At 43.0% G+C, this 24,622-nt stretch overlaps 1 protein-coding gene across 2 annotated transcripts in view; it reads left to right on the forward strand.

The window, feature by feature from the left end:
- adarb2 (adenosine deaminase RNA specific B2 (inactive)) overlaps positions 1-24,622 on the forward strand; it is a 92,490-nt gene that overhangs the window by 36,350 nt on the left and 31,518 nt on the right. Inside the window, exon 1 of one of the 2 annotated variants that reach the window (XM_086102088.1) lies at positions 16,454-16,577. The exons of the other annotated variant lie outside the window; for it this stretch is intronic. The gene's annotated coding sequence lies outside the window, so the exon portion shown is untranslated. Of the gene's footprint in view, positions 1-16,453; positions 16,578-24,622 lie in introns of those variants that run through there. 2 annotated transcript variants of the gene reach the window in all.

Raw genomic sequence — 24,622 nt, forward strand, 5'->3', positions numbered from 1 at the left:
TTATGGGAAATGATATCTTTAGAAACTGTCGCGGTTTGTGTGTCGGAATGATTTAGCATTTGACGCACCTGAACGGTAGGTCATGGAGAAATGCAGTTACTTCGTTCGAACACATCTACCTGAATTGTGCTTTGTTGTCCCCTCGGGCAGACCGATGTGACATGACGGGTGCCCTCTCGGGAAGATTCTAAAGGCCATTGTGAGCTATGCAGAAAGAAATCAAGTAAAACATGCCACTTACCACACAAACTATTCTAAATGGACGGGCCATATTCTGCTGTCACCGACTTATTTTGGTACTCCCAAAGAGGGGAAAATAAAGAAAGCAAAATGAAAAGAAGGAGGAGTTTATTTTGCTGGAAGCAGCTGGAAGCGGTTCGCATTTGTGAGGATGAAATTCCTCAGGTCACATGCAGGTAAACTGCAAATGCCATCAAGTGCAGGTCGAAATCTCCTCGCCAGATCCACGTAATCTTCAGCAGCAACCCTCGAGTGAATTGGGAGTTTACTTCAAACGTCATCTTCAGATCGCTCCCCAAAACGTTTGGCGCGGTGGTACGGGAAGTTACATCACAAATGCTTTGAAAAGTAGAACAAAGGACTTTTCATCGATAGCTTTCATAGTGATTCTTGTGGCTGTAATAGTCAAACCAAACACAAGACTTGAAAACAAAGTCTAAAGCTCTCCCTGAACAACTTTGAGTTGTATAATTAGGCATACAACAAGTCAAAGCGCAAATCCCTTGCTGAAGCCGGCGCGGGGAAGAGTGAGTAACTAGTTTGCTTTTTGCAAAGTGCGCCACGTGCAATGAATAACATCAATGTGCAAGCGCCATCTATTTTTGGGGAGGCGGGCGGTCCGCTACGATTCAAGTGTAGGCCTTTGATTGCAAATATTAGTTTCAATATCATTATTAATATATGCAGGTTTCGATATGCGCCACTTTTTGTTTCTAACATTCACTTTTTTCCGTGCAGCAAAAATGAGTGTGGTGCCACACATTTTCAACAGGTGAGTCGAATCCGAAATCATTCTGAAACTTGTTCTTCTTTTAAAAACGGTGCACTCATTGATGTTGAGCACTGCACTTGCGACTGGAGAAAAAAGTCTTCTTTGTTCCTATATAGTTGCCAACTTCATTGTTCCCAGGAGACTCTCAGTGACTCTTGTATTTGATCAGGCCTTTCCTGGCAGCCTTTCAACACCCGTATTTTTCCCGTATTTATTACTGATTTTTCAAGCGTTGTGGTGCAATAAAAATCATTACATTGGAATGATCTTTCTATTGCTAGGATTTATTGGTTCACCCACATATGTTTTCTAATTGGTTACCTGCTAGCACATCATTTTAATTGTCAACAAATCTATGAATAACTGCTTTTCAGTCATTAGAAACCTTTCAAATGAAAGCCTTTGCCATCTGCTTTCTCGCCACCATCAATGTTTTTCACGTGCGCTCCGAGCAGGTGCTTTCTTACCTTTAGAGACAGAATTCAAACGGCATATAACGTTATTAGTGAATCCGAGCAAGTGCCAAGTGTAGTCATTGTTAATTTATGCATTGCTGCTTTGCCTTGTCACCACTCTTGAGCTCCAAGGATTTGACTCCCATCGTGGAAGAGGAAGGGGAAGTCGGGGGCGGGGGTGGGGGGGTGGGGGGGGGGGGGTGAAGAAATAACACATGAAATGTGACTGTAATGCAGCTTGCAAGTACTAGCGTGGATTTTCTACTTGCTCTCTGACCAAATCCCACCATTTCAGGAGATTAACCCCAGCATGCGATAAACGTTGGAATTCTTCTTCCTCTCCAATTGAAGCAAGAAACTCCAAAAGCCACAGCCGCATGTAAGATAAAAAATGATCACCTAATTCAGTCAAGCACAAAATACAATTCTGGTTTAAAAAAAAAAAAAAAAAGAAGTGGCCAGCCCACTCCCACATGTTCACCTTTCAGAATTGTCCTCATTCAATTATTGTTAAACAAAGTACTTAAAGTACTTACAGAGCCATCCGTAGCAAATAGGTTGCGGCCGTGGCACTATAATTTCGCATGAAATGTCTTTTTTTTTTTCCTCCATCCTGTGGGATTAATCACATTGTTCAGTGCTTTTGAGTATCGAAAATGCAGCTCACATGTGGCAGCTTCTGCTGTTGATTGCTGAAGGTGCCCTCTGCAGATTGCTGGTGCCCACTAAGCCACTTAAAATGAGCTGCTAAAATGTAGCACGATTGTCCTCCACTTCCTGCCCATTTCTGGTGTCGCCAGGGTAATAGTCAATGTGAATGTCACCGTTTGACTTTGTGAAATGTTAAATTGGCGATGCTTTTGGCCCATGGACCCTTCAATGTGAAATGGCATGCACAGTAAGGGAAATAATGAAAAGGTAGCTCTGAGTTGGCGGGCAATTTTTAGTCCCTCCGAATCGAAATTGGCATTGCCACTGAGGATGTGTCACATTGTTAAACAGCATTGGATTAAAATAATAATCTATAATTTTTATGAGCCATCTTTCACGCTCACATTCACACCGTTGGGCAGTCTTGAATAAATCTACCATACATGTTTTGAGAAATCTTTACCGTCGCAAATTTGCATACTCCATCGTGCTGCCGATTGGAGTCGTAATTAGTCAAAATCTAAAGAATACAAATCAAATGAAAGTTGCAAGCCAGAAGGTTGTACATATCAATTTCAAAAATGTTCTCCCCAACATAGCAAGTTAATGAGCCCACTGGTCATGCAGGAACCAGCAGCAATCTTGAGTGAATGACCGAGTGGGTTCGAATTATGATAAGAACCTGTGGGTCAGGAGGGCTCATTGAATTGTCAACAATGTCCACTGGCTGAGACATCCAGCCAAAGGTTTTTTTTTTTTCCCCCCCATAGTGGCGCACGCACAGTGGCAATGGACAGAGGTATTTGAATATTATTACCGCTGATGAGGAAAATACGTCAACACTCCATCTTGTTGGCCGAGCTTGTTTGTCTGTCCCTGCAGAGTGTTGAACGTATGCCACCACTGTGCCGGCCTGCATCCATGTGATAAAAGGAGGGAAAAATTACGCAGGCCTTCTCTGGCCATACACAAATATATTCATTAGTGAGGAATGACTGACGATGTCGGACGAAATGTCACTAGGTCAAACTGTCTCTCGAAGCTAATGACCTCCAAGTCTGTGTTCCATAGCGCTGAAATATTCTGACGTTGGCAGAGTTACATTTACACACTCGTTTGCTATGTATAGTAAAGATACTTGTGATGTCATAAATTGCGGCAAACATTCGTTGAATGACATAAAATAATGTGGGGTCTTGATGTGGGCCCGGGGTCTTTTGTTTGACACCTGTGGTCCGCATCAACTATGATCCGATTGCTCTCAATGCTTCTTGGGCACCCAATGCTCTTGCTGATCGAGCCTTTTTCACACCCTGCTCCCCCCCACCCCCATGTTGATTTATTCACAGGGCTCAGGGTTCATTTGCCAAGCCCTCCTTTGTAGATTTAAGAAGACAAACAGTGCCGCAAATCCACCAGAACAGTGTTAGACTAAAAGACATTCTGCTCCGCCGCGTGGTTAATCGTAACGAAAACAGTGGCGGATCAGAGCTTCAACCTCGTGTCTTTAGGCACAACTCATGCTCGGTATCACGCAGCGGGTCTTTGAAGTGTTTGGTGTCTGCCGCATGACCTCGGAGGAAACGCTTCCCTCTTTCTAATACGTACGCAACACGGGGCGAGTTAGCTCGGGATGACATTCATTCTACATTCGTGTTAGGGCGGCTTAGCAATGGCAGTGGCGGCCAGTCCTCGGTAACTTCAATGTCTGGACAGACGATAAAATGATGACATGCAATCCCACGCATATGAACATTCTGGAGGAAGGCGCAATTACGATATTTGACAGTTAAATGCATCCGCGCAGATGATCAGCTGCTGTGCGTGAAACAGTATACACAACATCGTCATCTAATATACTCACAACATGTATATGCTTCAGGCAAGAGTATGAAAGCATATTGGAGCTAACAATGAGAGGAAGATAGAACTGTGGGCTGGCTCGGCGTATCCTTGGCGGAGACGCAAGTTTTCAGATTTAGAACAACGCAGCGCTCCAAGAATGATATTAATCATTTTAAGTCATGGTCAACCAATTAGTTATTACGTCTTGAGTCAGATCTGAATAACTGCCATGCGCCTACTCTTTGTTGTATATTTAGCCTTAAAAACAGATTGTGCGCAGCACTAAAAATATTCCCTGAAAGCCGCCCGTGCCAGCATCATATTGGAAAACCTGCTAGAGGTTTTGGCGGCGATACTTAAAGCTGCCATAATCTCTTCCGGTAAATATATCCACAAGTCTTGTGTCATGCCTCTTAACCAATCAGGAATTGGTCGAGGCCCAATTGTTCCTCACGAATCTTAATTTTTAATATCGACCCAGACATTTGGGGGAATTTCAGCTTTTGTTTTTTGTTTTTTCTTTCGATTACACACTGACTGCCGCTGACCAGCCATGAACCTTGACCTACGGTCTCAAATGCTTTGCATTGACCAAAAGTGGACGCTGCTTTACCAGCGTCCTCTCCTCAAACGTAAATGAACTCTGACCTGCCAGAGCAAAAACAGCCACATACCAAAGTGCGATCGTTACGAATAATATTATGACTTCAGCCATAATAATAGTGCGGTGTTGGATATCTAGTAACTGTTAATGCATTCCTCTGAAAGTGGAGTCTGTTAGCCCACGGCTGTTACAGCCAGCAGTCGTAACACTTCTGGCAGAAAGAATATTCAAACTGTGAGCATCCCTGCATGTTGCCCCAGCATCGGCCGTGTCTCATTCTGTCATTTCGGTAACAGCGACAACTTGATGCTCCCTTGTTATTCATCGGCTCCCAAGTTAATAGCATGACAGTGGTCACGCATGAAGCGTCTGCTAAAGAGACGTGCTGCAAGGAGATGCTGTCAGGAGCCAGCTGTTTGTGTCTTTCTTTCTTCACTCTGCAATTGGCTTTACATTTGTGTTGGTGTCTGATTTATTTTGATGGCAAGATCTTTGGAATGAGTTGAACTGCGACCATATTTATTTTGGAGACCGTTCAACCAGCCGTCTCCATCATCCGAACGCGCATCTTATTCATCCAACCCGTCATCGATGACTTTGTCCATTCATTCGGCAATGTCTACCATGTCCAATGTGTGGCTTATTTTCTTTTTTTTACTCTTCCCGATGCTTTTCGATGAGTGCATCTGTGATTTTCTTGCTATTTTATTCCGTCCATTCGATGCTGTTTGGCTGATTGGCTGAGTGCGTACAATCCGATTTAATTGGACTCCCCAACTGCAATGCTTGACCTCATCTGCTGGCCTCACAGAATAACGACACATTTTCATGGATGCGTCAAACCGATTTTAATTAGCCAGTTGGGTTTTGTTTTGTTTTGTTTTGTTTTCCACAATGGCATAAAGTTCAACAAAAATGACAAACAAACATCTTCCCAACTATCATGCAATCTTAACAGCTCATTATTGCTTCGCTTGTTTTCACTGTCATCCATCTACGTTTTGGCCTCCTAATTTTTCCAAGTGATCTGGTGAAAGCGTTGGCAGCACCTGAATGCTCCTCCTTGTGGCTTGCTTGGCTTAGCGTTGGCTGCTCCTCCAGCCAGTTGAAATCAATGGGAGCAAGAGGCAACTGTGGCTCTGTGTGGAGCAGATGGCAGAAGAATGGGCCTTCCTCCTGCCCTTGCTTGCTTGGCGACATACGTAATAGCGCACCTCTCGTTATTTGTCATATCATACCGCCTGATCTTTAGTGCAATCTGAAAGTGCATCAGGTGTTTAAAGTACAGAGTTGTGCGGTGGATAGATAGATTTTTATTTTCCTAAGATTCCATTTTGATTGCTCCCTCATACATGAAAAGTAAAAACTGCATAAACAAGCAGTCAGGTTATTCACACACAACCCGGAGTCTGGATTATCCAGTCTGTAACACCAAATAGGCTGTTTTATCTTTAAAAAGCTTTGTGATAATCTGCTGGCTAGACGGGTTTGTAAAAAGGAGAGGATTGCCAAGGCAACTCAGCATCACCCCCACTGGCAGTCACTTGAGGCATTTATGGCGTTTTGTACAGAACTTTGCTTTTACAAACTTCGCTGCTTGCTAAAAACATGACATTGGACCGCTGAGTTTATAAGAAGTCATTAGTTAGTATTTGACTCCTTCGCAAAAAAAAAAAAGATTTTGGATGCGTCTGGATGTTGATGAGAAAAACGGTGCTTATTTCAGCTCCTCTCACCATTCCTTCGTTCATCAACTGCATAACTGCTTGTTAGGGCAACATGTGGCTGCCTGAAAGAGAGGAAACAAGCACCAGTTAGACACAGGGAAGAAAAAAAAAACAAATTGACATAAGCGTGTTCCTTTGAGTTTGTTCCTGCCATAAAGGGGCGAAACTTCAACCACGACGTGATTGAATAATGTTAGCACACCTCTTAGGATGTTGCCTTTGTTGAGCAGCAAAAAGTAGACATCTGTGTCGGCTTCTGTTTGTGTTGTGCATACAAGCTTCACCTTCGGTAATTATGGCACCGCGTCGCTATCTAACTTGGCCTGCCAATCAAATCATGAGAGAGTTATTCACGACAGTGCTGAAACATCTGTGCAGAAATGGTCTCAAACGGTACAAACACAACTTGCTGCGCTTTCGTTTCAGAGATAATTTTGCAACTGCGTGTGCAAAACAAAGGCAAGGGCATGCAATATCATGCGCTATATCGCAGACAATGGGTATCGGTGGGTAAATGGTTCGCACGTCGGCCTCACGGGGCAGAGGTGCAGGGTTTGATTCCGGCCCCGGCCTTCCTGTGTGGAGTTTGCATGCGTGGGTTTTCTCCGGGTACTCCGGTTTCCTCCCACATTCCCAAAACATGCATGGAAGGTTAATGGAGTGCTCGAAATTGTCCCGAGGTGTGAGTGTGAGCGCGAATGGTTATTTGTCTGTGTGTGCCCTGCAATTGGCTGGCAACCAGGGTTCAGGGTGTATCCTGCATTTTGCACGAGGACAGCTGGGATAAGCAAACAAGGCAGTTGGACCAGAGGACGAATTTTTGTCTTGTTTTGTCTTGAGGCAAGCCACATGTTAGTACATATGTGATCCACATCTGGTCAAAACTGAATCATTCATGTGACAGACAAATGGCAAGGCTGACGGCAAGCTGCTGTTCAGCTTGACAACTCACGCCTGTTTCAATGTGTTTGTAGCCTCAGCCAAAAGTCTTTGGTTTCCCCACTCCTCACAGTTATAGTACCTCTTCACTTGCTCCACGTTTTATATCATCTTGCAAGGCGTCTAGTGATATACTCATTCGGGATTCAACAATTGAACAATTTGTAGTTATGTTTGATCACACCCCAAAGTGGATAACTGGACCAGTCGCCATCCTACACAGGGACAGCACACAATATCCCAGACTTGGGGAAAGGACAGGACGGGAGCCACATCAGGCCCGCCCACAATCTCTGACCGTATGTAAAATATGTGCTGCTTTTATTTTGAAACTTGTGATTTTATTTTATGTGCACGGGTGTGAACGCTCATACAAGCGAGGCAGCAAGCAAGAGCTACAGCTTGTGTCTGAAGTGTTCCTAACTGAGTGACAGTTTCGCTATATTTCGTAACATTTCCAACAATTAGATTTTTGTAGATATAAAGGAAAAATAATAGAGACAAAGTTGAGGTCAGCATGCCGGTTCGGCCCTCAGCCAGCGTTCCAATTTCTCATGTGGCCTCTTTGCAAAATGAATTGGCCAACCACTTGCAATATACTGAACTGCGACGAGTTATGGATTAAGGGGTTTGTCACCCCCCCACCAAAATAAATACATAAATAATCAAGATGATTTCATATTTGCATGACAGTTACATAACAAATTCATATAGACGTCGAAAAACATTGTAAATGCATCTGGATTTAAAAGAGTCCATTCACTACATCTGAACCAGATAAACTGCATTATTTGCAAGAGATTGTTTATCAGAGACATGTTGGCCTGCCTTCAGCAAAACTATGACATTTTGCTGTTCTCTGGCATTATCAATGTGCTAAACGACGATAAGGAAAACATGCTTTAGGAGGCTGACACACAAGGTAACGATAACCTACATGCCAATCGTGGTAGACCGTCTCAAATCTCGATTCAAATCTCCCGCTTCTATTTGCACTCAAAGGCCAATCGTCGTCATCAACATTTACCTGATGCGAGGCAAATTCATTATTCATCAAATGCTTGTTCGTCGGCCGATAAATATTATTTTTTGCGATGGGGAGCCTCGCAACAAGTTAGAGTTGAGCAAAACCACTACAGGCAGAATGGAAGGGAAGATTGTTGTCAAGGTTATAAAGTCCCACAAGCAAATTAGATTGACAACACACATGGAATTTACTTTCCCGGTTACAACCTGTCCAGAGGAACGTAAACAAAACAACGACCAACGGGGTGAGGCAGAACGGGAAGCCTGGACTGTACCTTGTACGTTTGCAACTTTTTTTTTTTTAAACTGTGGTTTCTTATTATGAAGCCACATCTATATATTGTGTTTTATAACCTTTGTGCTTCATGAAGTATTCCCCCCCCCCCGTGCTGCCACTCATATCTACAATTGTTCTCCCCCTCTTTCTCTTTGCTGCTGCTGACTCTGGGAAGCAGGTACGACTGTTATTAACTTGCTGTTCGCCGCCCCGTGCGCGTGCATGTGTGTGCGTGTCTTATATGGATTTAGCCGAAATGTGTTTAAGCTGGGTCGCATGCGGTCTCTGCTTCCGCTGATATTGCTCCGGCCAGGTTGGGGGAGGTTGCGCTGCAGAAAGGGAAGTGACATGACACACGCACACGCGCACATGCGGTCCGAAACACATAGTCAGGGCGGCCAGCGCGCCATACTATACTGCCACTCTCGAAAGGTTACATCGGTGTGGCAAATTCGGCAGCATTTAAGAATAATGACATCACACACACATTTTGAGTCCTTTTTTTCAAAAAACGTTTTATTTGATGTTTCACCTCTCTTTTCATATCACAGCATAATGTATTCACATTCCTACCAGGGGGGGAGCTGTCAAATTTAAATGTGCAGACTGGATCAATGCACGGGAACATTATTACCGAGCATAATAGAAACGGTGACCTGAGGTCATAACCACATTCCAGGCGAAGGTATGAGGTATGTTCATCGAGTAGCTGTTATTTCCTAAATGTTACAAAGGGCGCAGGAGGTAGGGCTGCCTTTTCTATTATTTCTTCCTTTTTGTTTCAGTGACGTTGGATGAAGGTTGCACATTGAGCAGGAACTTAATTAAGAATTGTGCCCGGGGCTCCGTTTGCATGGTGTATGCATCAGCGAGGAGTGAGAGCCAGATACAGATCATTGACTACCCGGGTCAAGTCATGTGACAGGAAAATATTTAAATATTTACCAGGGTGACCTTTGTGTGCTTTGCAATCAAGCCTGTGTCAAGTAATTCACACCTGCCTTGCCGCCAGGTTTTCAATGACCTTTGGGAAAAAAAAATGTACAAAAACAAATATTCCCTTCATCATTCTTTTGTTTAACTGATAGTGCCAGCGATGCGTTGAATATTTTGGCATGTGGTTTGCAGCGATGCAGAACTGGACTATACCTAGTGCTCGTTTGACCCGTCTTCCTCGTCGTTTGGGTTCAGTTTTACAAGTCAGACATCACATGGAAAATTGAAGGTTACTGTCACATGCACAGGCTCGCTCACCGTATGTAGCAACCTGTTCAGGAACTTTCTCAACGAGCTTATGTGCAAAGATGAGCTTGCTCGTGCAACCAAACGATGACATCGCAGTTCATCATTTGCACCGGTAGTTACACATTTTAAAACATTGTAAAAAAAACGTGATGGGAGGATAAAAGACAATGTGCGGCTGTGCGAGTGGGAAAGGAGAGGGCTGGCTGGGGCCTACAAGGGACTGCTATTAGCTTTTAATTCTGAAACAAATTATGCAATTAGCTCTGGCATCGGGATGTCGGCCATGAGAGAGGACAGTGTAACCTTCATTTCATCTGTTCTGCAGCGAGGCAAGCAAGAGGGCGATCCATTTAATGAGAGAATTTCTTAGCCCGAGTATCTCTAAGTGCCACTTTAGCTTCCCTTTGAGTGCTTTATTTTTCCTATTTATGGGGGGATTTTCATAATGTGCCTGTGTGCTCGTGTTTGTGTGTGTGTGTATTTCCTTTTGGGAGAAAAAAAAAATACTCATGTCCTTAAAACAAAGAGGTAATTTGTCTGTGCATATGAGATAATATTGTCTGGGGAGTCGAGGAATTTGCTTTCCCTCGCTTGACTGTGAAACCCGAAAGAAGGTGTTAATTTCAAGGTGTGCGTAAAGGCACGTGGTGAGCTTCTGCATGAACAACACTATATGACAGTTCGCTCTAACGAGACAAATGGAAAACAAAATTGATACTTAAGGCATGAAAGCGTGTGGTTCATTAGGTTCGTCACCGTCTCCTGCCATTCAACGACAAAAACTGCATCAGGAATGGTACAGACGGCTGAGCAAATGGAAAATGAGTAGAAAATACATTGTGGCGGGCTCGAGTGTCAATAAAAATAATTGCCTGTTATTGTAAACGCAAGACCTGGCCAGGAAATATTGTTTGAATCACAAGTTGTAGGGTACAGCGTCCAGTGTGTTAATTTGGGGGAGCGCTGTTTACTCGCCGCCAAAGTTACTTCAATGGGCAAAAAAGTGTGAGCACGTTTGCACGTGGCACCGCGTAGCTTATTGGGCAGGTGGCAAACGTTTAAGCCATTGCAAAGGCCGGAGCTCTGTGAGCGCACTTCTTTGACTGTTTTTTTTGTGTGTGTGTGTGTGTGTGTGTGTGTGTGTGTGTGTGTGTGTGTGTGTGTGTGTGTGTGTGTGTGTGTGTGTGTGGAGCTCAGTGCAGAGAAACAAAGAGAATATGTCAATCTCTGTTCTCTGTTTATAAATCCGGGAGCACAGTTTGCAATCAAGGACTCGCTGGTGTGAGAAGCTGCTGGCATTGTTTGCAGTTGCTATGGTTACCGCCAAGCTTCAGAGAGGCTGCGGCTCGGTGCACTGAGCATTTACGTTGGAAGAAATGAGTTTTATTGACTTGTGAGTCATTTTGTAGTTTTCAATGTCCTCCTTTAATTGTTCACTTTCGATTTGACACGACCAGATGGAAGGAATTCGACACTTGTTTTGTTTCTGCGGTTGCAGTGCCGTTGAGCGTGGACTGGTCCATAAGAAATGAAGAGGGGTTGTCACTATTTTGCTACATCGGACGCATCCATTTTCTACGCTCCACATGTGTCAGATGAGTGTTGCTCTTGCTGACATTCATTGGTTGGTTTACTTTGCTCCAAAATTAGATTGGCAAATGTCACCCAACCCACTCCAAAAAAAAATAATGGCTAAAGGTGCCTTCAAAACAAATATAATTAAAAATGCTTGCCCTTTTTTTGTCCTTTTCTTTCATTCTGTTCCAGCATGATGCAATTTATTGTATTTATTTTGTTTGGGTTCCTACCTTGCACACATGGCCTGTTGTGGCTTCTGCCATCTATGGTAAATCATTCACTTGTTCTGAGTGTCACGATACATTGCTGGCATAGATCGATGAACGAAATATATTTGCAGTCAATCAATAATCAGGTTGATATTAGTTTCTCTGCGAGTGTTGCCGTGCAAAGGTAATATAATAAGGGCTCAAAACAAATGATGTGAACAATGTTGTTGATGTTGTTCTTAAATGTACTGTTTTTCCACATACAACGAAGATGATCTAATTGCCACACAATTTCAAACAGCGGAAAGCTCAAAGACTTCCATTATGCACCACTGCTTAATTAGAAAATCTCTTTTCATAGTCATGAAATCCTGTCACAAAACCCCTTTCACCATCCCGACATGTAGTCCTCTCACGCGTAATTGTATTACCGACTGCATGACATTGTTCCCGGTAAAACACCGCCTGCAGCTTGAGACAAAGAGCATATGTGGGACTTAGTGTTGCTCAGTCGCACTTGGAGAGTGCAGACTCAGTGATTATTCTCTTGATAGGCAGCGGCTCACCTTGTCGATCAAAAACCACAAAACGATTTGCAGAGGAAACACCTTTTTTTAATGTATAGATTTTAAACAATATCAATTGATTTTTTGACCATTTTTCAAAGTAGCAAAAGTTTCTCAAGTGCAAAGCTAAATGAGCAGATTTTATTTGTTTATTTGAAAATGATTCTGTTGTGCCTCCAGTATTTAAAAATCATTGTCTTGGTCCAATTGTACAATCGGACGACAGCGAAAGAGTGCAAGGTTTTTTTTTGGGGGGGGGGGGGCGTTGCTGCTAAAATAAGGCCTATTGGTGTACACGGCTCAGGTAACAGCTTTACCTCTCTGCGCTTGCTGCGTCGGGGCAGCCGACAGCATCCAGCGCAAAGACACATCTGGCACCTCTGCATTCGCCACTTAGCTAAATTACATTACTTCTAGACTGGTGCCTCTAACAAGGCGCTCTGTGTATTTCACTGGGAAAATAGGAAGGTAACATGGCAAGAGACAAAGAGGGAGAGTACCTAACATAGTGTTAACGATTGCTCAGTGAGTTCCTCTGCTTCCCATTACACACACTGTGCACCTTTTAACCTTGTTAGCAGCCCGCGACATCACGCCATCCCAGAATGCTTGTTGCCTGATTCAACATGGCTCAGGTGCGAGATTCGGGGAGATATTTCAGCCTGTAATTAAAATCGAAATTTAATTCTGGTAATCTGACAGAGATGACGGAAGAGGAGTAATGAATGGGAAAGATGAGGGGAAAGATGCTCGTGGTGGTTGGCTAGCCGCATATCAGTGGGAGATACTTCATACAGGCTGCTCAAACATGGCTTAAAAAAGAGGGCTTATCTTTCCGAAGGTTAATGAGGAGTGACTAGCTGCGTCGGCTAACAAACGCACAACAGAGGTGTCGTCTTCCACTGCACAGTGGCACGTCTGTTACAAACGCGCACACGATAAGCTCCGGGCATCGTACGATAGAATCCTCATTTCCAATGACATCCTCAAACGATTTAATTACTTTTTTCCTTTGATACAACCCACACGAGTCGACGGACTGCAGATGCAATCGCACGTTTCTCCGTCCATGTCTTTCTCCAGCCTCAATGAAGGCGGATAATTATGCTGCGGTCTTTCAGGTGAGCGGGCATGTATCTGAAGTCCTTTCTCCGAGTTCCCATGAATTTCACTCGGTGCATAGGTTGCTGTATTTTTGCTCAGTATACAAAGCACATCAAATTTTAGTGCTTGGTAATAACGACTGTGTCATTAATAGCTAAAGTGTGAAATAGGTGTAAAAAGAAGCTAACCATTGCTAAATCTGAATACTACTACAAAAAAAAACAGTATAGTGTGTGACATCAGAATCATATTTTCATTAAATCTTACAATTTTGCAAGAACTGTATTTGACCTCATTTACTGCTGAAGTGCTTAGTGTACACTGTGTCTCTGCATTCCCTCTAAAACGAATATATGTTCTGGCATTCATACTAGGGCATTAAGTCATGCATATCCCGGACACGCACATGCTGTAGATTTATGTTGATGCCACAGAGGTTTTATTGTAAATTCAGCATGCTGCACGAGCCACGATATCTGGGTGTTCCGCTTGTTTTTCACCTGCAGGGAAGCAAGCGGTTCGTCTTTGTTATCAGCAGCACAGGCTGGTGTTTCAGCCTGGCAGCGCAGAAGAAACCAGATGGGTGCGGGAGGGGACCGATACAGTAGCATGTGTTTTTATGAATGTGCTCGTATATCATATTGAAATAATATGGTACCGTTTGTAACTTAACACTGGACAAAAAGAGCAGACTTCATTCCTATGTAATTGAAATTGTATTCATATTCATATTGTATAAAGTGCATTACCGCCACCTGTGGGATTGGAGTGGAAATGTCAATCAAAACATCAACTTTTTTCTTTCCCCCCCCCCCCCCCCAAATGTATTAAGTGCGCCTTTAACAATGGTGTGTCTGTTTATATATTTTTTTTCTTGCACGGGAGAGAAACTGAACTGCAGTCGTGAAAATCTGCAACTAACTGACGCTGTACCTAAAATGTTAGTAATTGCTATAATTACCAAAGAGGCAGCAAATCAATGTTTTTCTAGGCGACAAAGCTTTGGTCTTACTAAATGGAGCTCCTCCCCTCACTTCAACATAGTTACCTGGCCATAGAATGAAAAAACAAAGGTTCTTATCCAACCCCAATAAAATAGGAATGGATTGAAAACATGATGTTGCACACGATATTTCACTTTCATGAAAGAATTTTCCTCCAGAATGAGAAAAAATGTTAGAGCCCCATTTTCCCATTGAGTGAACTGGGCTTTTCTCGCCCAGTATATCAGGAAAATTGGAACTCATCACATGTAAAGTGTTGTCTCCAGTACTTTATTTTTCACCGGCCGCATCAGTCACAACGGTGGCACTGGCAACAACGGTGTCTGTCTGACTGAGTTTGTCTGCTACAGAGATGAATAACACCTTGCTTGTTGCCCGCTAAGTAAGCCCGCCAATGATAAATCACTGCTTTCACTGACACCCAAATTACAATCATTGGCCAAACTTGAGGGGGGGGAGGAAAAAAAAAATAGGGCCTTTAGCTGTGGCGTCGAGTCATCTGTTACAGTGTCGCTCAAGGCCACTAATAAATAGAAAAGACAAAGGGCCATTCAGGGATGTGTCACACTGATATCCTTCCTTGTAAACGTAGTACTACTGTGTGTTCGCGCACCGCTTTTATTTTCCAACAGCGTGTTGTGATCAAAATTACAAAGGTTTATTAGTATTTAAACATCCCCAGCAATAGTCCCTTATATGAGCCTAAAAACCTCATGGTGTATTCTGTTTTTAAAAGAGAACAGCCTCAGTTAGCCTCCATTCTTGTGGCAAAGACTATATGTGGTGCATGTCAAACAAATGTCCAAACACGAGGGATAACTTCATGAACTTAATGAGGTTTTCTAATTACAAGGAGAAGTTAGCCCATGTCAAATGGACCTTTTCTGCCTTTCTTGACATGGATTAACAGTCGGACTATAAAATCCAGCCCCATATTATCCCAGCCAAGAGACTCAAAACTCTACCAGTTATACCTGCTGTAATTCAGTTTTACATTCTAAAGCATGAGATTGTTTTTATTTATTGTATTTAATATAGATTGTGCGGGCAGCTCGCTGTGAGCGTTCACAAATGTTTTTGAACAGAAGCGTTATGTGTGCGAAAATTTTGTCAGTAAACCCATTCATTAGTGAATCTAAGTTTCACTGTATGGTCTTTTAGCCTAAGTTAATGTTATGCTAACCTGCAAGTGGTCAGCAAATTAGAAATTATCTGGTTCCAGTTTCTTCTTCATAACCTCTTTCGGGGTAATGTTTGTGTGGAAGCGTTGATGGCTTAGTAAGAAGGGATCATTTACGTCGTCGTAACACATCAAAAGTGTTGACTCTGTTTTATAGTCATCTGTTAAGTGATGCTGTTTAATGGCTCTGGAACATTAATTAATTTAAAAAAACATCCAATTTATTTGTTCTGGGAGTGAATAAGGGGTGTCAATCCTTTCTGTTGCTGCAGCTCAAATTAATTTACGTGCTGCATCTCATCACATCCTTTGAGAATTTAATTATCTCAGCAAACAGACTCTGGGTGTGTTGAATATACAGTACGATATTCTATCAGAGTCATGGGGAAGCCAAAACCGCGCAGAGGCTCGTTGTCTCATTATGACTGTATCATTTCAGAGTCACTTGGCACCAGCACGACAAGAAAAAAAGGAATGATGATACACCAGGCTTTAAAAATGTCATGTTTAATCATATCGGTGATTATGTGACTACTGCACGCAATCATTGAAATTGGAAAATGCGCATCTCATGTCGAAAGGTGATCAGGCGTTTTTTTGTTGTAAAAGCTTTGCATGAGGCAGAGTGAAAATCTTAACATCTCTACAGCGTTTACCAGCTTCAAGCCAGAATAATCAAGTTATTTGCCGTGTTAAATGTATACATATTTTTCCCATAGTGTAAATTAAAATGCCATGATCTCGCCACGCATTCAAACAGAAATGCAAGATGGTCGAAATGTTGCAATAAACAAGTCACAGCGGTTTTACACAAAAACAGCATGAGTTACTGGTGATTTTCTGACTAACTGGACTCCTGAAGGGAAGGGGCCGGCATAAATCAGCTGGTGTCAGGGCTACAGACACCCACAGCTCCTTATCGCCGCATGCAGGTGGACACACTCGCAGATTGATAGGTCGATAGCCGGTTTGACAGGCAGGGCGCCGTGCGGCTAAGTCGAGAAGCTGCTTCCAGGGACATGTGACTCAGATGGGGGCTCTCTGCTGGAGGCAAAGGCACGGCTTGACCAGGCAATGAAACATGGCATCACAAAGCCATCGGGCTGAAATTTAACCGGGCATTGCAAACCGATGAACAGAAATGTTCCTCAAACTGTAAGTTGAGGCGACGGAGAAAACCTTCTCAATTTGCCATGAAATTTTGACACCATAAAAGTGGAACTGTTACTTGTCCTTCAATATAACAGATTTTCTTTCAAGCCGAACCGAACTGGTAATCGTCGGTTGTTCAGTCCGTCATGTTATTTTAACCGCGCTTCTGCCATCGCTTCCGTCGGTACATTTCACCGGTCCACGAGTCTGCCGGTTTGTTTTTGTAGTTTCCCGTCTATCGTTAGTTCTCAGCAAAATGGGTGTCCGTCAGTGACGGATTTTCTGAGCGAATGCCCACCTCTGCCAGTTACTCCAAACGACGAGACGATAGAAAAACTGCGATTGATGTTGTGCCATCAAAGCATCCGTGCGGACACACGCGCCTTTGAATTTGACATTTGTCGTAAGGGACAACAGTTGAACATGCCCCACAGCACCCGCAAGTGCCACGGCAGATTTACTGTCTTACAGATGGATGCTCTAGTTTCTCGGTTTCAGGAAGAGGTTCATGAAATAAGATCCAATTTCTCGTGCTGTTCAGGTCGTCAATGTACAACCATGGGATTGCGCCACAATGTTATTATACGAAAGGTTTGAGAGAGACAGAGCGCAGACTGTGGATTGGGAGGCAAGCAAATGTTGACCATTTGATAGATTACGGTTGAAAATAGCCTGAGAATGTCGTCACAAGCATCCCACTTTCTGACCGCAATATCTGAACGCAGCACGGCATGATGGCTGTGTTAATATTACGTGCCAGTGCTTAGGGAACAATGCCAATAGAATTTCTGTTGTGAGCCTTTTCTGGGAGGAACAGGAAATCCTTGCTTCAACAGGGATTTAATACTTCCATGATTACACAAAGGTGAAAACACAACAGAGGATGATTCATGATGGGTCAATACAATTCAAGTGGAGAACCAAAGAGCAAAGGGAGAATTAGTAAAGCATCGTGTCATGGATGAAGCTGTGAATGTGAGCATACATGTTTGTTTGTTTGGATATATATCTATATTTTCACACTCAAAATGTCTATCACTTCTCGTTTATAGTCTGGCGTGAGAGTTGTTAAGTAAAAGGAGGCCCGCATCGATCGAACTCTCCTGCCTTATATCAGATTTCTTACTGGTTGTGTTCACGGTGAGTAAGACATTGGACACAAATAATATCCCCAGTGGCATTCAGAACTAACACATGTTCCTCGTAAATTACGTCGGCATGCTAACACACCCAGTAGGCAGTTGGACTCTGGGCAAGGACAAGCGCGTTCCCCTTTTTTCGGTCGTATGGATCTAAACAGACAGAGGCTTGTATTAGTGTCAGAGAGCATTTAGCATGCTCTTGAGTACACACAGCCATGTTGTGTACCACTGCCAAGCTCGGTTTGTTTATACCCATCAGAGGCTATTAGAGCAATACTAAGCCGATGTTCCATTCCATGGACTTGCCTGTTTTGGGTCATGCACCGTTAGCAAAAAGCTTTGCTTTCCACACAAAGTAGATATCATCTCATCTTCCATGATATACCCTGTGCTAAATTCTCAAAGAAATCATTCTAAATGTCTGTCGTTCAATGACACGATCAATGACCCTTTCATACTTTTAATTTCCACACACATTGGTTCCAAGTCGGTTTCGATCTGGGCCGAGGACATCGTCAGATGACATTTCTGGGACTATATGGGAAATAATTTAGCATCTTTAACTTGAAAAACTGGCAGTGAGCGATACACGAGTTTTCCCACTTCAGGTCAGGTGTGACATGCACTTCAAAGTCAAAAGAAGTGAATGTTATGCAAATGAAGCCCCCGGTGTGCCCATTCAAATTTGCACGTGTCTATAATGACCTCTCTGTGCATCATGATTACTTCTAATTTATTGAGGCACGACTGTGGTGGGAAGGTAGCACTGGCTCACAGAAGGTGTGTGTGTGCGCGCCCGTGTGTGTGTGAGTGAAAGATGCCAGGATTGCATGAATGGAAGCAATTTTCAGGACTTTAAACATGATTTTCACAGAGATAATAATAGTCAGTACTATCCCAGTGCCATATTTTCGTCTATGAGCATTGAAGGAATGAACGAAGCCGAGTGAACGAAATGAATGCACCTTAATTTACATTGTTGGATTATGATTTGCTCGCCCTTCAACCCATCCATGCGAGATAACTGAATTTGACGTTAGACTGGCATTATGGGGTTTTTTTCGTGTCTGTGTCTCCTTTGATCCGATACCTCAAACTGACAAAGTTCGAAATAAAAACATCCATGATGATGAGACCCATTCATGGGTCAATACTAAATTTGTATCTAAAATCTGTCCTCCTTGCAGCTTTTTTTAAGGGTTGGAAATCCTGATTTGACCTTTTCCATGTTGAGCGTTTGCCTCCTGGAAGGCAACGTAAGGCATCTTGATACTGGAGTCGAGGTACCCACCCCCCCAAAAAAAATTAAATAAATAAAAATAAAATACTGGACATAAGTAGCCCAAGAAGTGACTTAACAAAAAGTAAGACTCACGAAGGAAGTGGCGAGGGAATTAAAGATTAAAAACGTACTTGACTTTTGAGAACAGCCAGTATTAAAGCTGTCACATAGCAGACAACACACCTTCACTTTCGTGACACCTCGTTAAAGAAATACAGCAAAACGCTTTTAGAACGTCTGAAGGTGCCCGTTCTGCCATTTCATTATTTAAGCCACGTCTCAGAAGGTAGTGACAATTTTAAAAAAAATAAAAAGACAAAATACTGTGGATCTTTCTTTCTTTTTTTTTGTCTTTATCTCTCTGCTCATTCGTTTATTCATGTGAATGCTATTTTTTTTTTTTTTTTTTTTTTGCACCAGTTAAACCCTCCTTGAATGACGCACGCAACCGATGTGCAGAAAGTGGGCTTGGGAAGGAAGACTGTGCGGTTCTGCATTCAGGGGAGGACTGACTTGACCTTGCTGGTTTCCTTAAAGACAAATGGTCTCGTGATTTTTGACCTTAAGAAACCTTAGCCAGATTATATTCAAAATTATAGGGCTCCCTTGTCTGATCATAGAAAAAGAACAACAGTAAATGGCTCTCGCATGCATGTTCTGCGTTGAAAGTTGATTCTCATTCAATTAAATGTTCGAAACTTTTACTTTTCAAAATGCTGCATTACAAGAAACAAACATTCGCTTGTGCAATTGCAAAATGTAAGTACCAGCATCACTTTGTATATTGTATAAAAATTGGACGATATTGGCCAGTTTCTTCAAGCAAAGTGGGAGGTTGGTGCTCACAGCACGACACGGCTGCTTTTGCTTTTTCAATTTAAATAAAGCTTAAAGTTAATAGTCTGAGATGCAGAGTGCTCCGAAGTCTCTTTGCAGCTACTATTACCATAGCGACATCCTCCCCTGCAATATTAATTTGTTCTTAAGTAGTCCAGGAAAGTGCTTGTCAACAGATAAGTGTTGGGGTTTTTTTACCTGGAAAAAAAAAACATCTTTGTACCGGCGCAGTCATTAACATTTCAGTCAAAGGCACCACGTTTCCAGTTTCACTTGTAGAATTCTGCTTTCCAATGTATCTTAAGAAAGATGTATGTAATATACTGTACATATTAAATACCCTCATGATCAAATAAGAACAAAACAACAGCTGTTTCGAAAGTTTAATGTCAGAGTTTGAAACATTATTCATTGCTCGAAGAATGTTGCGCGGATGTATCGAATGTCGTGGCGAGTGAGTCTTTTTAAGTCGCCCGTCAAGGACTGCACGCTGGAATGGAAAATTAAAAACAGAAAAGGATTTCAGTCGTTCCCATCACCCAGTGGGTGAAATGTTGAAACGACACATTCAATGATCTTATCACTGATGTTCTTATTGACCTTACTGACCTCTGTTCTTAATGTACATTTCACTGAGCTCAAGCACTTCAGATGTACCGTCTCTTTTTTTTTCCCCCCAACACAGTCCCGGCCTTCGTGCCTCTTCATCCCAACCGTCAGATGGCTCATGCGAGCAAGTCTCCTGTGGCCCAGCCGCCATAAACTTCTGACTAGCCATGTTCTTCAAACGTGGCGCCGCAAAACAAAGCATGGCAGGATGACAGATCGTACCTTCAATTTGTAGTGACAAACAAATTAGCTCATAGATGCTTTTCGCTGCCTTCCAGATGTGCCGGCCGGGCTCTGCGATATGGAACAGCCGGCGTAAAAAGTGGCCACGTCCCATCTGTGCTTTTGTCTAAACCAACAGCGCGGCAGTTTCTATGGAACGCAAAAGTGCGAACTAGTCAGATTAGTTCTGTCATATTGTGAGATGGACGCTTGATATCACAGGATGAAGCGGAGTACACTTTTCTTTGTGCACTTGTTCACGCGTACCTTGGATTACATTTATGCACAGTTACACTCCTGTCATATAGAGAATTGAGGGCAGCCAAGTGTTGCATGTGGACAGGACATCTGCAAACCACACGCCTAGCAAGTTCCGTTCCTGTTAAAACAGGAGAAAATTCCTGGAGATTTTATTAAATGAATTTGTATGCAATATCACAAAACTCACAAACTGAGATATTTTTTTTAAAAAAAAGGTAAACAAGCCTGAAACACAGCAAGCAATCAATGGAAGACGAGGGCCATACTAGCACTTCCATTGCCCCTTTTGAGCCTCGGTGGAAGTTTGCGTTCGACTGACAATCCTTATTAACAGTCAGCCGCGCTGAACATGAATATGAGATTTGAGAAGCGGAAGTAAGTCACACGCTTTAAAGAGCTTTAGTGTCGATGACAATGCTGTGCATGTTGCGGGTGCCACGGGAGTCAGAACGAGATGTGCAACAAAACAGCGGCAGACACATCACTGACCTGCTTTTTGTCATGACAGCGAAGAGTTATCTTCCTGGCTGTGCTTCCTGTTGATCCGGGTTTGAGTCCTCAGATTCGTCCGATGGCTTGTAAATGACTCATTCTCATGGATGACGGCCGACATCAATAATGCATTTTGTTGAGCAGGAAAAGGAGTGTGCATTACAGCTGACACTTTATCAGGGACAGATCGTGATTTGTTTTGTGTTCCTGTTGGCTCTAATATTTGTTTCTGGCGGCCCGGTAGTCCAGTGGTTAGCACGTCGGCTTCACAGTGCAGAGGTACCGGGTTCGATTCCAGCTCCGGCCTCCCTGTGTGGAGTTTGCATGTTCTCCCCGGGCCTGCGTGGGTTTTCTCCGGGTGCTCCGGTTTCCTCCCACATTCCAAAAACATGCATGGCAGGTTGATTGGACGCTCTAAATTGTCCCTAGGTGTGAGTGTGGGCGTGGATGGTTGTTCGTCTCTGTGTGCCCTGCGATTGGCTGGCAACTGATTCAGGGTGTCCCCCGCCTACTGCCCGAAGACGGCTGGGATGGGCTCCAGCACCCCCCGCGACCCTAGTGAGGATCAAGCGGTTCGGAAAATGGATGGATGGATATTTGTTTCTTTCTTGAGCCAACTTTCTTTACGGACAATTTTATATTTCTACTGCAAGTTTGCTCATTTTTAAGATGTATCTTTTCCCCCAAAGGCATTTTGGCATTGTAACACGCTAGTATTGAGAGCCCTCTATTCCAGCGCTAAAAGCTTTTGCGTTCACATTGTCCAAGAGGCAGCATACTTTCACTTGACAAGGCTAGATGCACAACATCAATGAAACATGGTGTGAAAAATTCATATCGTATTGCTATTTTGAACACCATCTTTCTGGCGTGCACGTGTGACATTAAAAAGCTTTTATCATCCAATTTTCTTCAAGTTTGTTCTTATCTGAAACCAGCCACGTCACTCTAAGGTCTTCTGTGCTGTCGAAAAAATTGTTTATATATATATATATATATATATATATATATATACACACACACACACACACACATATCTTTGTCTTGCCACATTTTCTTTTTTTCCCCATTTTGTTTTCTGGCAAATGCTATTTTAGAAACTTAAATGGAGTTTTTGCCCCCCCAATGCAAACACAGGGATTTCACACACATTTAATGGTTCGCAAGCCTCAAAGGTTTTCATGCATCGCTTTTAATGTGATTACATGAGAAGCAAAACCTGCCAGCCACAAAAGAAGAATTAGAATAAGGTGATTCAAGGCAATAAATATTTCTATATTTTCGGTGACTTCTGCGGCATAAAAAGTGTTTTTCATGACTCCCAGCTTAAGAAACCATGTTTGCTCCCTTGCATCCTTAAATGGAATTTATTCTGGCAAGGCGGTCTTGCAGGGAAAGGTGAGGACTTCTGGATCCCTATAGTGACAAATGGGTACAAAAACGCCTCTTAACCCCACTTTTTGTAGTGTACAGAAGACCCAAATTAGGGATGTGACAAAAATTAAATGTTTGAGGCGTGGGGTGGGAGGAGGAGGGGCAAGGCAGCCTCTCATTTTGTGAATTTGAGGTTTGCAGACAAACACAAACAAGATGAAGAGAGTGGAGGCAAAGAGTGAGAAAGAGACAAATTCAGTCAATGATCCCCCCCCCCCCCCCGCCCACTCCTCCACAGCCTGTTTCAGTCGCGTCTGCCTTCACTCATCTGACCCATTCGTTGTGCGGAGCCACGGGGAAATCTGCTCGGGCTCATTACCCTCTCTTCATAACGGATACAGGAAGAGCAAGGAGTCATTCACGTGGTGAACAGACACACATCAAATTGTTGTCACTATCCGGGGGCTCGTGGCCACGTGCCAAGGCTCTCCTTCGCCTCTCCCGACTTTGGTGGAAACAAACGAGCGTGATCGCGTCCGTCTGTGTCCCGCCGTGCGCCGAGGGGATGGACGCAGTGAGCTGAGACTTTATTGGCATGCGTTGTCTCCTTCGCTTATTCTGATGAATGAGGAGGAATGGACGAGAGATACTGTGAAGGGCGCCCAAGGTAACGGAGTCCACATCAGGCGTGACACCTTTGATGAACTCTGCATCAAAGGAAGTCTTTGCAGTCAGACTGCCCAATCGAAAGTTGCCTCTCCCAAAATGTACAGTCACCTTATTGACCCTCGGATAGAACCTTGGTTGCTAGAAGGATTTGACTCATGAGGATATTATTACAACTAGATTTTTTTTTTAGGTGGACATTGAGCGCGAGATTAAACTGAAAAAGGTTAAGTGTAAGTAAAATAAATTGCAACTCTCAAACGGCTGTTTGACCTTCACTTCTTCTGTATGGATATACCGCAATATCAAAACATACAATTAAAATGAACCCCAAAAAGTCATGTATGATAATAATTGCCAAAGATGAAAGCGAAGGACATTTTTGCTGTAATTATAGTGAGTTTTAGTTCGCCCTTTTCATATTTTTAAAAAGCACTTTCGTTTTTATGTCATGAACGAAAACATTTTTCAATTTTCGTTTTTTTTCCTCATTTTAATGTGCTATTGTTATTGGGACAAAAAAACATCAGACAGCATGATCTTTTTCCCAACATTTGAAGGGAATGCTACTTTATTTTAAAACAGATTTTTTTTGGTCTTCTGTTGTTTTGTACAGATCCACCTGACTTTATATCCAATGCAGGCAAGTGAAAAGTGTGAATAAGAGCATTTATTTAAGACATAAAGACAAAGATGTGAACAGCAATACATTGACAGCAATGAGACGAGCTCTTGCGTCAAATTCCCTCTTTCCATCTCAGCTTACCGATGCTCAAAACAATAGCCCTTATATGATTGTGTGAGTTCTGTATTGTCTGTTCAGATTGATGAGGTTGAAAAGGCACACCGCCTCAATGGGAAAATCAATCACCCTTCACACTATTAACCACTACAAGAACCCGCATTTGCTGTTGTGCACACTGTAGCCCGCTCATGAATCAGAGCAACGTGTGCTTGTGCCAGAACTGCGTAAAGCAATGAAATGACGATCAGTGGTGGCATTTCAGGATTTTAGTTCAACGTTACATAAGTACAGATCAATACTGATTCCCACTTTGGGATTCATGTCACGTCTGGCAATCAGTCCAAGATATACCCCGCCTCTCGTCCAACGTCTACCAGGTTACGCTCAAACACACTTCGACCCTCATGGGAAAAAGCAG

This window comes from Hippocampus guttulatus, chromosome 21, assembly GCF_054856545.1.
Source record: "Hippocampus guttulatus isolate MCC_2025c chromosome 21, RoL_Hgut_1.0, whole genome shotgun sequence".
Lineage (NCBI taxonomy): Eukaryota > Metazoa > Chordata > Actinopteri > Syngnathiformes > Syngnathidae > Hippocampus > Hippocampus guttulatus.